Source organism: Convolutriloba macropyga, chromosome 4, assembly GCF_964194025.1.
Source record: "Convolutriloba macropyga chromosome 4, txConMacr16.3, whole genome shotgun sequence".
In the NCBI taxonomy this organism is placed as follows: Eukaryota; Metazoa; Xenacoelomorpha; order Acoela; family Convolutidae; genus Convolutriloba; species Convolutriloba macropyga.
In genome coordinates, this window is record NC_134471.1 from 10,241,639 (window position 1) to 10,257,824 (window position 16,186).

Consider the following 16,186-nt stretch of genomic DNA (forward strand, 5'->3'; position numbering starts at 1 on the left):
ATAAATGGCGCAAGTATGTCAAATTTGAAAATATAATTGTAAAATAATAGTTGGCGCAATTCTGACAACTGTGAAATACTTAATGGCGCAAGTAAGAAAATTGTAAAAACATAACTGGCGCAAGTATGACTTTTGCAAAATCATAACTGGCGCAAATTTGACAATTGTAAAAGTATAATTCGCGCAACTATGACAATTGTTAAAATATAATTGGCGCAATTGTAACAATTGTGAAATCATAGTTGGCGCAAGTCTGACAACTGTGAAATCATAATTGGCGGACGTATAAAATTTTAAAAATCATAATTGGCGCACGCATGACTATTGTAAAATCATAACTGTCGCAAGTTTGACAATTGTAAAATTATAATTGGCGCAAGTATAACAATTTTGAAATCATAATTGGCTCAAGTATGACATTTGTAAAATTATATTTGGCGCTAATGTGACAATCGTAAAACAATAGTTGGCACAAGTCTGACAATTTTAAAATCATAACTGGCGCAAGTATAGAAATTGTAAAATCATAACTGGCGCAAGTTTGACAATTGTAAAAATACAAATGGTGCAAATGTAATAATTGTAAAATCATAATTGGCGCAAGTATGACAATTGTAGATTTATAATTGCCGCAAGTGTGACAATTGTAAAGTAATAGTTGGCGCAAATGTGACAATCGTAAAATAATACTTGGCAGAAGTCTGGCAATTTTACAATAATAACTGACGCAAGTTTGAACATTGTAAAATTAAAACTGGCGCATGTTTGACAATTGTAAAAAATTAAATGGCGCAAGTGTAACAATTGTAAAATCCTTATTGGCGCAAGTGTGACAACTGTAGAATAATAATTGGCGCAAGTATGACAATTGTAAAATAAAGGCTGGCACAAGTCTGACATTTCTACAATCATAAATGGCGCACGTATGACAATTGTAAAATTATAAATTGCCCAAATCTGACAAATGTCAAATAATAATGTGCGCAACTCTAACAATTGTAAAATCAAAATTGGCTCAAAAATGACAATTGTAAAAACATAAGTGGCGCAAGTATGACAATTGAAAAAAAATATTATTGGCGCAAGTATAACAACTGTAAAATCATAATTAGCGCAAGTCTGACAATTATAAAATTTTAAATGGCGCAAACGTGACAATCGTAGAACAGTAGTTGGCACAAGTCTGACAATTTTACAATCATAACTAGGGCAAGTATGTCAAATGTAAAAATAAAATTGCTGCAAGCGTGAAAATTGTAAAACAGTAGTTGTCGCAATTCTGACAACTGTGAAATCATAATTGGCGCAAGTATGAAAATTGTAAAAGCATAAATGGCGCAAGTATGACTATTGTAAAATCATAACTGGCGCAAGTTCGACAATAATAAAATTATAATTGGCGCAAATATAACAATTGTAAAATCATAATTGGCACAAGTATGACAATTGTAAAATTATAATTGGCCCAAATGTGACAATTGTAAAATAATAGTTGGTATAAGTCTGACAATTTTACAATCATAACTGGCGCAAGTATGTCAAATATAAAAATATAATCGCTGCAAGTGTGAAAATTGTAAAATAATAGTTGGCGCAATTCTGACAACTGTGAAATCATAATTGGCGCAAGTATGAAAATTGTAAAATCATAAATGGCGCAAGTATGAATATTGTAAAATCATAAGTGGCGCAAGTTTGACAATTATTAAATTATAATTTGCCCAAATATAACAATTGTAAAATGATAATTGGCACAAGTATGAAAATTGTAAAATTATAATTGGCGGAAATGTGACAATCGTAAAATAATAGTTGGTACAAGTCTGACAATTTTACAATCATAACGGGCGCAAGTTTGAAAATTGTAAAAATATAAATGGCGCAAGTGTAACATTGTAAAATCAAAATTGGCGCAAGTATGACAATTGTAGAATCGTAATTGGCGCAAGTATGACAATTGTAAAATTATAATTGGCGCAAGTTTGACAATAGTAAAATAAAAATTGGCACAAGTCTGACAAATGTAAAACCATAATTGGCGCAAGTGTGACAATTGTAAAATCATAATTGGCGCAAGTATGACAATTCTTAAATTATAATTGCCGCAAGTGTGACAATTGTAAAATAATAGTTGGCGCAAATGTGACAATCGTAAAATCATACTTGGCAGAAGTCTGGCAATTTTACAATCATAACAGACGCAAGTATGAAAATTGAAAAATTAAAACTGGCGCAAGTGTGACAATTGTCAAAATAAAAAATGCGCAAGTGTAACAGTTGTTAGATCATAATTAGCGCAAGTATGACAATTATAAAATCATTATTGGCGCAAATGTGACAACTGTAGAATCATAATTGGTGCAAGTATGAAAATTGTAAAAGCATAAATGGCGCAAGTATGACTATTGTAAAATCATAACTGGCGCAAGTTTGACAATAATAAAATTATAATTGGCGCAAATATAACAATTGTAAAATCATAATTGGCACAAGTATGACAATTGTAAAATTATAATTGGCCCAAATGTGACAATTGTAAAATAATATTTGGTACAAGTCTGACAATTTTACAATCATAACTGGCGCAAGTATGTCAAATATAAAAATATAATTGCTGCAAGTGTGAAAATTGTAAAAGAATAGTTGGCGCAATTCTGACAACTGTGAAATCATAATTGGCGCAAGTATGAAAATTGTAAAATCATAAATGGCGCAAGTATGAATATTGTAAAATCATAAGTGGCGCAAGTTTGACAATTATTAAGTTATAATTTGCGCAAATATAACAATTGTAAAATGATAATTGGCACAAGTATGAAAATTGTAAAATTATAATTGGCGGAAATGTGACAATCGTAAAATAATAGTTGGTACAAGTCTGACAATTTTACAATCATAACGGGCGCAAGTTTGAAAATTGTAAAAATATAAATGGCGCAAGTGTAACATTGTAAAATCAAAATTCGCGCAAGTATGACAATTGTAGAATCGTAATTGGCGCAAGTATGACAATTGTAAAATTATAATTGGCGTAAGTTTGAAAATTGTAAAATAAAAATTGGCACAAGTCTGACAAATGTAAGATCATAATTGGCGCAAGTGTGACAATTGTAAAATCATAATTGGCGCAAGTATGACAATTCTTAAATTATAATTGCCGCAAGTGTGACAATTGTAAAATAATACTTGGCAGAAGTCTGGCAATTTTACAATCATAACAGACGCAAGTATGAAAATTGAAAAATTAAAACTGGCGCAAGTGTGACAATTGTCAAAATAAAAAATGCGCAAGTGTAACAGTTGTTAAATCATAATTAGCGCAAGTATGACAATTGGAAAATCATTATTGGCGCAAATGTGACAACTGTAGAATCATAATTGGTGCAAGTATGAAAATTGTAAAAGCATAAATGGCGCAAGTATGACTATTGTAAAATCATAACTGGTGCAAGTTTGACAATAATAAAATTATAATTGGCGCAAATATAACAATTGTAAAATCATAATTGGCACAAGTATGACAATTGTAAAATTATAATTGGCCCAAATGTGACAATTGTAAAACATTAGTTGGTACAAGTCTGACAATTTTACAATCATAACTGGCGCAAGTATGTCAAATATAAAAATATAATTGCTGCAAGTGTGACAATTGTAAAATAGTAGTTGGCACAAGTCTGACATTTGTACCATCATAACTAGCGCAAGTGTGACAATTGTAAAATCATAATTGGCGCACGCATGACTTTTGTAAAATCATAACTGTCGCAAGTTTGACAATTGTAAAAATATAAATGGCGCAAGTGTAACATTGTAAAATCAAAATTCGCGCAAGTATGACAATTGTAGAATCGTAATTGGCGCAAGTATGACAATTGTAAAATTATAATTGGCGTAAGTTTGACAATTGTAAAATAAAAATTGGCACAAGTCTGACAAATGTAAGATCATAATTGGCGCAAGTGTGACAATTGTAAAATCATAATTGGCGCAAGTATGACAATTCTTAAATTATAATTGCCGCAAGTGTGACAATTGTAAAATAATACTTGGCAGAAGTCTGGCAATTTTACAATCATAACAGACGCAAGTATGAAAATTGAAAAATTAAAACTGGCGCAAGTGTGACAATTGTCAAAATAAAAAATGCGCAAGTGTAACAGTTGTTAAATCATAATTAGCGCAAGTATGACAATTGGAAAATCATTATTGGCGCAAATGTGACAACTGTAGAATCATAATTGGTGCAAGTATGAAAATTGTAAAAGCATAAATGGCGCAAGTATGACTATTGTAAAATCATAACTGGTGCAAGTTTGACAATAATAAAATTATAATTGGCGCAAATATAACAATTGTAAAATCATAATTGGCACAAGTATGACAATTGTAAAATTATAATTGGCCCAAATGTGACAATTGTAAAACATTAGTTGGTACAAGTCTGACAATTTTACAATCATAACTGGCGCAAGTATGTCAAATATAAAAATATAATTGCTGCAAGTGTGAAAATTGTAAAATAATAGTTGGGGCAATTCTGACAACTGTGAAATCATAATAGGCGCAAGTATGAAAATTGTAAAATCATAAATGGCGCAAGTATGAATATTGTAAAATCATAAGTGGCGCAAGTTTGACAATTATTAAATTATAATTTGCGCAAATATAACAATTGTAAAATGATAATTGGCACAAGTATGAAAATTGTAAAATTATAATTGGCGGAAATGTGACAATGGTAAAATAATAGTTGGTACAAGTCTGACAATTTTACAATCATAACGGGCGCAAGTTTGAAAATTGTAAAAATATAAATGGCGCAAGTGTAACATTGTAAAATCAAAATTGGCGCAAGTATGACAATTGTAGAATCGTAATTGGCGCAAGTATGATAATTCTTAAATTATAATTGGCGCAAGTTTGACAATTGTAAAATAAAAATTGGCACAAGTCTGACAATTGTAAAATCATAATTGGTGCAAGTGTGACAATTGTAAAATCATAATTGGCGCAAGTATGATAATTCTTAAATTATAATTGCCGCAAGTGTGACAATTGTAAAATAATAGTTGGCGCAAATGTGACAATCGTAAAATAATACTTGGCAGAAGTCTGGCAATTTTACAATCATAACAGATGCAAGTATGAAAATTGAAAATTAAAACTGGCGCAAGTGTGACAATTATCAAAATAAAAAATGCGCAAGTGTAACAGTTGTTAAATCATAATTAGCGCAAGTATGACAATTGTAAAATCATTATTGGCGCAAATGTGACAACTGTAGAATCATAATTGGTGCAAGTATGATAATTGTAAAATCATTATTGGCGCAAGTACGACAATTGTAAAATTATAATTGGCGCAAATGTGACAATCTTAAAATAATAGTTGGTACAAGTCTGACAACTTTACAATCATAACTGGCGCAAGTATGTCAAATGTAAAAACATAATTGCTGCAAGTGTGAAAATTGTAAAATAATAGTTGGCGCAATTCTGACAACTGTGAAGTCATAATTGGCGCAAGTATGAAAATTGTAAAATGATAAATGGCGCAAGAATGACTATTGTAAAATCATAACTGGCGCAAGTTTGACAGTTATAAAATAATAATTGGTGGAAATGTGACAATCGTAAAATAATAGTTGGTACAAGTCTGACAATTTTACAATCATAACGGGCGCAAGTTTAACAATTGTAAAAAAATAAATGGCGCAAGTGTAACATTGTAAAATCATAATTGGCGCAAGTATGACAATTGTAGAATCGTAATTGGCGCAAGTATGACAATTGTAAAATTATAATTGGCGCAAGTTTGACAATTGTAAAATAAAAGTTGGCACAAGTCTGACAATTTTAAAATCATAATTGGCGCAAGTGTGACAACTGTAGAATTATAACTGGCGCAAGTTTGACAATTGTAAAAATATAAATGCCGCAAGTGTAACAATTGTAAAATCATAATTGGCGCAAGTATGACAATTCTTAAATTATAAATGCCGCAAGTGTGACAATTGTAAAAAAATAGTTGGCGCAAATGTGACAATCGTAAAATAATACTTGGCAGAAGTCTGGCAATTTTACAGTCATAACAGACGCAAGTATGAAAATTGAAAAATTAAAAATGAAGCAATTTTGACAATTGTCAAAATATAAAATGCGCAAGTGTAACAGTTTTTAAATCATAATTGGCGCAAGTATGAAAAATGTAAAATAATTATTGGCGCAAATGTGACAACTGTCGAATCATAATTGGCGCAAGTATGATAATTGTAAAATCATTATTGGCGCAAGTATGACAATTGTAAAATTCTAATTGGGGCGCAAATGTGACAATCGTAAAATAATAGTTGGTACAAGTCTGACAATTTTACAATCATAACTGGCGCAAGTAAGTCAAATGTAAAAATATAAATGCTGCAAGTGTGAAAATTGTAAAATAATAGTTGGCGCAATTCTGACAACTGTGAAATCATAATTGGCGCAAGTATGAAAATTGTAAAATCATAACTGGCGCAAGTTTGACAATTATAAAATTATAATTGGCGCAAATATAACAATTGTAAAATCATAATTGGCACAAGTATGACAATTGTAAAATTATAATTGGCGCAAATGTGAAAATCGTAAAATAATAGATGGTACAAAACTGATCATATTTAAAATATAATTGGCGCAAGTGTAACAATTGTAAAATCGTAATTGGCGCAAGTATGACAATTGTAACAATATAATAGAAGCAAGTGTAACAATTACAAAATCATATTTGGCGCAAGTGTAACAATTGTAAAATCATAATTGGCGCAAGTCTGACAATTGTAAAATCATAATTGGCGCAAGTATGACAATTGCAAAACCATAATTGGCGCAAGTGTGATAATTGTAAAAATACAATTGGCGCAAGTGTAACAACTGTAAAATCAAAATTAGCGCAAATCTGACAATTTTACAATCATAACTGGCGCAAGTTTGACAATTGTAAAAATATAAATGGCGCAAGTGTAACATTGTAAAATTATAATTGGCTCAATGTATGACAATTGTAGAATCGTAATTGGCGCAAGTATGACAATTGTAAAATTATAATTGGCGCAAGTTTGAAAATTGTAAAATAAAAGTTAGCACAAGTCTGACAATTGTAAAATCATAATTGGCGCAAGTGTGACATCTGTAGAATCATAACTGGCGCAAGTTTGACAATTGTAAAAATATAAATGCCGCAAGTGTAACAATTGTAAAATAATAATTGGCGCAAGTATGACAATTGTTAAATTATAATTGCCGCAAGTGTGACAATTGTAAATTAATAGTTGGCGCAAATGTGACACTCGTAAAATAATACTTGGCAGAAGTCTGGCAATTTTACAATCATAACAGACGCAAATGTGAAAATTGAAAAATTAAAACTGGCGCAAGTTTGACGATTGTCAAAATATAAAATGCACAAGTGTAACAGTTGTTAAATCATAATTGGCGCAAGTATGACAATTGTAAAATCATAATTGGCGCAAGTATGACAGTTGTAAAATCATAATTGGCGCAAGTGTGACAACTGTAAAATCATAACTGGCGCAAGTTTGACAATGGTAAAAATATAAAATGCGCAAGTGTAACATTTGTAAAATCATAATTGGCGCAAGTATGACAATTGTAAAATCAATTTTGGCGCAAGTGTAACAATTGTAAAATCATAATTGGCGCAGGTTTGACAATTGTAAAATTATAAAATGCGCAAGTGTAACAATTGTAAAATCATTATTGGCGCAAGTGTGACAACTGTAGAAACATAAATGGCGCACGTATGACCATTGTAAAGTCATAAATTGCCCAAATCTGACAAATTTAAAATAATAATTGGCGCAAGTATAACATTTGTAAAATCAAAATTGGCGCAAAAATGACAATTATAAAAACATAAGTAGCGCAAGTATGATAATTGAAAAAAAATATTATTGTCGCAAGTGTATCAACTGTAAAATCATAATTGGCGCAAGTATGAAAATTGTTAAAATATAATTGGCGCAAGTATAACAACTGTAGAAACATAGTTGGCGCAAGTCTGACAACTGTGAAATCATATTTGGCGCAAGTATGACAATTGTAAAATTATAATTGCCGCAAATGTGACAATAGTCAAATAATACTTGGGAGAAGTCTGGCAATTTTACAATAAAAACTGACGCAAGTATGAAAATTGTTAAATTAAAACTAGCGCAGGTTTGACAATTGTAAAATTATAAAATGCGCAAGTGTAACAATTGTAAAATCATTATTGGCGCAAGTGTGACAACTGTAGGGACATAAATGGCGCACGTATGATCATTGTAAAATCATAAATTGCCCACATCTGACAAATGTAATTTAATAATTGGCGCATGTATAACAATTGTAAAATCAAAATTGGCGCAAAAATGACAATTGTAAAAACATAAGTTGCGCAAGTATGATAATTGAAAAAAAAATATTATTGTCGCAAGTGTAACAACTGTAAAATCATAATTGGCGCAAGTATGAAAATTGTTAAAATATAATTGGCGCAAGTATAACAATTGTAGAATCATAGTTGGCGCAAGTCTGACAACTGTGAAATCATATTTGGCGCAAGTATGACAATTGTAAAATTATAATTGCCGCAAATGTGACAATCGTCAAATAATACTTGGGAGAAGTCTGGCAATTTTACAATAAAAACTGACGCAAGTATGAAAATTGTTAAATTAAAACTGGCGCAGGTTTGACAATTGTAAAATTATAAAATGCGCAAGTGTAACAATTGTAAAGTCATTATTGGCGCAAGTGTTACAACTGTAGAAACATAAATGGCGCACGTATGATCATTGTAAAATCATAAATTGCCCAAATCTGACAAATGTAAATTAATAATTGGCGCAAGTATAACAATTGTAAAATCAAAATTGGCGCAAAAATGACAATTGTAAAAACATAAGTTGCGCAAATATGACAATTGAAAAAAAATATTATTGTCGCAAATGTAACAACTGTAAAATCATAATTGGCGCAAGTATGAAAATTGTTAAAATATAATTGGCGCAGGTGTAACAATTGTAGAATCATAGTTGGCGCAAGTCTGACCACTGTGAAATCATATTTGGCGCAAGTATAAGAATTGTAAAATCATAAACGGCGCAAGTATAACTATTGTGAAATCATAACTGGCGCAAGTTTGACTATTTTAAAATTATAATTGGCGCAAATATAACAATTGTAAAATCATAATTGGCACAAGTATGACAATAGTAAAATTATAATTATAATTATAATGTGACAATCGTGGAAAAATAGTTGGTACAGGTCTGACAATTTTACAATCATAACTGGCGCAAGTATGAAAATTGTAAAAATATAACTACCGCAAGTTTGACAATTGTAAAATAATAAATGGCGCAAGTTTAACATTGTAAAATTATAATTGGCGCAAGTATGACAATTGTAAAATCGTAATTGGCGCAAGTATGACAATTGTAAAATTATAATTGGCGCAAGTATGAAAATTGTTAAAATATAATTGGCGCAAGTATAACAATTGTAAAATCATAATTGGCTCAAGTATGACAACTGTGAAATCATATTTGGCGCAAGTATGAAAATTGTAAAATCATAATTGGCGCAAGTATGACAATTGTAAAATCATAAATGCTGCAAGTTTGACAATTGTTAAATTATAATTGGCGCAAGTATAACAATTGTAAAATCATAATTGGCGCAAGTATGACAACTGTGAAATCATATTTGGCGCAAGTATGAAAATTGTAAAAACATAAATGGCGCAAGTGTGACAACTGTGAAATCATAATTGGCGCAAGTATGACAATTGTGAAATCATAATTGGCGCAAGTATGACAATGGTAAAATCATAAATGGTGCAAGTTTGACAACTGTGAAATCATATTTTGCGCAAGTATGAAAATTGTAAAAACATAAATGGCGCAAGTAGGACTATTGAAAAATCATAACTGGCGCAAGTTTGACAATTGTAAAATTATAATTGGCGCAAACATAACAATTGTAAAATCATAATTGGCACAAGTATGACAATTGTAAAAACATAAATGGCGCAAGTGTGACAACTGGGACATCATAATTGGCGCAAGTATGACAATTGTAAAATCATAATTGGCGCAAGTATGACAATGGTAAAATCATCAATTGTGCAAGTTTGACAATTGTTAAATTATAATTGGCACAAGTATAACAATTGTAAAATCATAATTGGCGCAAGTATGACAAATGTGAAATCATATTTGGCGCAAGTATGAAAATTGTAAAAACATAAATGGCGCAAGTGTGACAACTGTGAAATCATAATTGGCGCAAGTATTACAATTGTAAAATCATAATTGGCGCAAGTATGACAATGGTAAAACCATAAATGGTGCATGTTTGACAACTGTGAAATCATATTTGGCGCAAGTATGAAAATTGTAAAAACATAAATGGCGCAAGTAGGACTATTGAAAAATCATAACTGGCGCAAGTTTGACAATTGTAAAATTATAATTGGCGCAAACATAACAATTGTAAAATCATAATTGGCACAAGTATGACAATTGTAAAAACATAAATTGCGCAAGTGTGACAACTGGGACATCATAATTGGCGCAAGTATGACAATTGTAAAATCATAATTGGCGCAAGTATGACAATGGTAAAATCATAAATTGTGCAAGTTTGACAATTGTTAAATTATAATTGGCACAAGTATAACAATTGTAAAATCATAATTGGCGCAAGTATGACAAATGTGAAATCATATTTGGTGCAAGTATGAAAATTGTAAAAACATAAATGGCGCAAGTGTGACAACTGTGAAATCATAATTGGCGCAAGTATGACAATTGTAAAATCATAATTGGCGCAAGTATGACAATGGTAAAATCATAAATGGTGCAAGTTTGACAACTGTGAAATCATATTTGGCGCAAGTATGAAAATTGTAAAAACATAAATGACGCAAGTAGGACTATTGAAAAATCATAACTGGCGCAAGTTTGACAATTGTAAAATTATAATTGGCGCAAACATAACAATTGTAAAATCATAATTGGCACAAGTATGACAATTGTAAAAACATAAATGGCGCAAGTGTGACAACTGGGACATCATAATCGGCGCAAGTATGACAATTGTAAAATCATAATTGGCGCAAGTATGACAATGGTAAAATCATAAATTGCGCAAGTTTGACAATTGTTAAATTATAATTGGCACAAGTATAACAATTGTAAAATCATAATTGGCGCAAGTATGACAAATGTGAAATCATATTTGGTGCAAGTATGAAAATTGTAAAAACATAAATGGCGCAAGTGTGACAACTGTGAAATCATAATTGGCGCAAGTATGACAATTGTAAAATCATAATTGGCGCAAGTATGACAATGGTAAAATCATAAATGGTGCAAGTTTGACAACTGTGAAATCATATTTGGCGCAAGTATGAAAATTGTAAAAACATAAATGGCGCAAGTAGGACTATTGAAAAATCATAACTGGCGCAAGTTTGACAATTGTAAAATTATAATTGGCGCAAACATAACAATTGTAAAATCATAATTGGCACAAGTATAACAATTGTAAAATCATAATTGGCGCAAGTATGACAAATGTGAAATCATATTTGGCGCAAGTATGAAAATTGTAAAAACATAAATGGCGCAAGTGTGACAACTGTGAAATCATAATTGGCGCAAGTATTACAATTGTAAAATCATAATTGGCGCAAGTATGACAATGGTAAAACCATAAATGGTGCAAGTTTGACAACTGTGAAATCATATTTGGCGCAAGTATGAAAATTGTAAAAACATAAATGGCGCAAGTAGGACTATTGAAAAATCATAACTGGCGCAAGTTTGACAATTGTAAAATTATAATTGGCGCAAGTATAACAATTGTAAAATCATAATTGGCGCAAGTATGACAACTGTGAAATCATATTTGGCGCAAGTATGAAAATTGTAAAAACATAAATGGCGCAAGTGTGACAACTGTGAAATCATAATTGGCGCAAGTATGACAATTGTGAAATCATAATTGGCGCAAGTATGACAATGGTAAAATCATAAATGGTGCAAGTTTGACAACTGTGAAATCATATTTTGCGCAAGTATGAAAATTGTAAAAACATAAATGGCGCAAGTAGGACTATTGAAAAATCATAACTGGCGCAAGTTTGACAATTGTAAAATTATAATTGGCGCAAACATAACAATTGTAAAATCATAATTGGCACAAGTATGACAATTGTAAAAACATAAATGGCGCAAGTGTGACAACTGGGACATCATAATTGGCGCAAGTATGACAATTGTAAAATCATAATTGGCGCAAGTATGACAATGGTAAAATCATAAATTGTGCAAGTTTGACAATTGTTAAATTATAATTGGCACAAGTATAACAATTGTAAAATCATAATTGGCGCAAGTATGACAAATGTGAAATCATATTTGGCGCAAGTATGAAAATTGTAAAAACATAAATGGCGCAAGTGTGACAACTGTGAAATCATAATTGGCGCAAGTATTACAATTGTAAAATCATAATTGGCGCAAGTATGACAATGGTAAAACCATAAATGGTGCAAGTTTGACAACTGTGAAATCATATTTGGCGCAAGTATGAAAATTGTAAAAACATAAATGGCGCAAGTAGGACTATTGAAAAATCATAACTGGCGCAAGTTTGACAATTGTAAAATTATAATTGGCGCAAACATAACAATTGTAAAATCATAATTGGCACAAGTATGACAATTGTAAAAACATAAATTGCGCAAGTGTGACAACTGGGACATCATAATTGGCGCAAGTATGACAATTGTAAAATCATAATTGGCGCAAGTATGACAATGGTAAAATCATAAATTGTGCAAGTTTGACAATTGTTAAATTATAATTGGCACAAGTATAACAATTGTAAAATCATAATTGGCGCAAGTATGACAAATGTGAAATCATATTTGGTGCAAGTATGAAAATTGTAAAAACATAAATGGCGCAAGTGTGACAACTGTGAAATCATAATTGGCGCAAGTATGACAATTGTAAAATCATAATTGGCGCAAGTATGACAATGGTAAAATCATAAATGGTGCAAGTTTGACAACTGTGAAATCATATTTGGCGCAAGTATGAAAATTGTAAAAACATAAATGACGCAAGTAGGACTATTGAAAAATCATAACTGGCGCAAGTTTGACAATTGTAAAATTATAATTGGCGCAAACATAACAATTGTAAAATCATAATTGGCACAAGTATGACAATTGTAAAAACATAAATGGCGCAAGTGTGACAACTGGGACATCATAAACGGCGCAAGTATGACAATTGTAAAATCATAATTGGCGCAAGTATGACAATGGTAAAATCATAAATTGTGCAAGTTTGACAATTGTTAAATTATAATTGGCACAAGTATAACAATTGTAAAATCATAATTGGCGCAAGTATGACAAATGTGAAATCATATTTGGTGCAAGTATGAAAATTGTAAAAACATAAATGGCGCAAGTGTGACAACTGTGAAATCATAATTGGCGCAAGTATGACAATTGTAAAATCATAAGTGGCGCAAGTATGACAATGGTAAAATCATAAATGGTGCAAGTTTGACAACTGTGAAATCATATTTGGCGCAAGTATGAAAATTGTAAAAACATAAATGGCGCAAGTAGGACTATTGAAAAATCATAACTGGCGCAAGTTTGACAATTGTAAAATTATAATTGGCGCAAACATAACAATTGTAAAATCATAATTGGCACAAGTATAACAATTGTAAAATCATAATCGGCGCAAGTATGACAAATGTGAAATCATATTTGGCGCAAGTATGAAAATTGTAAAAACATAAATGGCGCAAGTGTGACAACTGTGAAATCATAATTGGCGCAAGTATTACAATTGTAAAATCATAATTGGCGCAAGTATGACAATGGTAAAACCATAAATGGTGCAAGTTTGACAACTGTGAAATCATATTTGGCGCAAGTATGAAAATTGTAAAAACATAAATGGCGCAAGTAGGACTATTGAAAAATCATAACTGGCGCAAGTTTGACAATTGTAGAATTATAATTGGCGCAAACATAACAATTGTAAAATCATAATTGGCACAAGTATGACAATTGTAAAAACATAAATGGCGCAAGTGTGACAACTGGGACATCATAATTGGCGCAAGTATGACAATTGTAAAATCATAATTGGCGCAAGTATGACAATGGTAAAATCATAAATTGTGCAAGTTTGACAATTGTTAAATTATAATTGGCACAAGTATAACAATTGTAAAATCATAATTGGCGCAAGTATGACAAATGTGAAATCATATTTGGTGCAAGTATGAAAATTGTGAAAACATAAATGGCGCAAGTGTGACAACTGTGAAATCATAATTGGCGCAAGTATGACAATTGTAAAATCATAATTGGCGCAAGTATGACAATGGTAAAATCATAAATGGTGCAAGTTTGACAACTGTGAAATCATATTTGGCGCAAGTATGAAAATTGTAAAAACATAAATGGCGCAAGTAGGACTATTGAAAAATCATAACTGGCGCAAGTTTGACAATTGTAAAATTATAATTGGCGCAAACATAACAATTGTAAAATCATAATTGGCACAAGTATGACAATTGTAAAAACATAAATGGCGCAAGTGTGACAACTGGGACATCATAAACGGCGCAAGTATGACAATTGTAAAATCATAATTGGCGCAAGTATGACAATGGTAAAATCATAAATTGTGCAAGTTTGACAATTGTTAAATTATAATTGGCACAAGTATAACAATTGTAAAATCATAATTGGCGCAAGTATGACAAATGTGAAATCATTTTTGGCGCAAGTATGAAAATTGTAAAATCATAATTGGCGCAAGTATGACAATGGTAATACCATAAATGGTGCAAGTTTGACAACTGTGAAATCATATTTGGCGCAAGTATGAAAATTGTAAAAACATAAATGGCGCAAGTAGGACTATTGAAAAATCATAACTGGCGCAAGTTTGACAATTGTAAAATTATAATTGGCGCAAACATAACAATTGTAAAATCATAATTGGCACAAGTATGACAATTGTAAAAACATAAATGGCGCAAGTGTGACAACTGGGACATCATAATTGGCGCAAGTATGACAATTGTAAAATCATAATTGGCGCAAGTATGACAATGGTAAAATCATAAAATGTGCAAGTTTGACAATTGTTAAATTATAATTGGCACAAGTATAACAATTGTAAAATCATAATTGGCGCAAGTATGACAAATGTGAAATCATATTTGGCGCAAGTATGAAAATTGTAAAAACATAAATGGCGCAAGTGTGACAACTGTGAAATCATAATTGGCGCAAGTATTACAATTGTAAAATCATAATTGGCGCAAGTATGACAATGGTAAAACCATAAATGGTGCAAGTTTGACAATTGTTAAATTATAATTGGCGCAAGTATAACAATTGTAAAATCATAATTGGCGCAAGTATGACAGCTGTGAAATCATATTTGGCTCAAGTATGAAAAATGTAAAAACATAAATGCCGCAAGTAAGACTATTGTAAAATCATAATTGGCACAAGTATGACAATTGTATAATTATAATTGTCGCAAATGTGACAATCGTGAAATAATAGTTGGTACAAGTCTGACGATTTTACAATCTTAACTGGCGCAAGTATGAAAATTGTAAAAATATAAATGGCGCAGGTGTAACGTTGTAAAATCATAATTAGCGCAAGTATGGCTATTGTGAAATCATGACTGGCGCAATTTTGACTATTGTAAAATTATAATTGGCGCAAATATAACAATTGTAAAATCATAATTGGCAAAAGTATGACAATTGTAAAATCATAATTGGCGCAAGTATGACAATTGTAAAATTATAATTGGCGCCAGTTTGACAATTGTAAAATCATAAATGGCTCAAATTTAACAATTGTAAAATTTTAATTGGCCCAAAAATGACAATCATAAAATGATAATTGGTGCAAGTATAACAATGGTAAAATCTTAATTCGCGCTAAAATGAAAGTCGTAAAATCATAATTGGCGCAAGTGTGAAAACTGTGAAATAATAATTGGCGGAAGTATTACAATTGTAAAATCATAATTGGCGCAAGTATGACAATGGTAAAATCATAAATT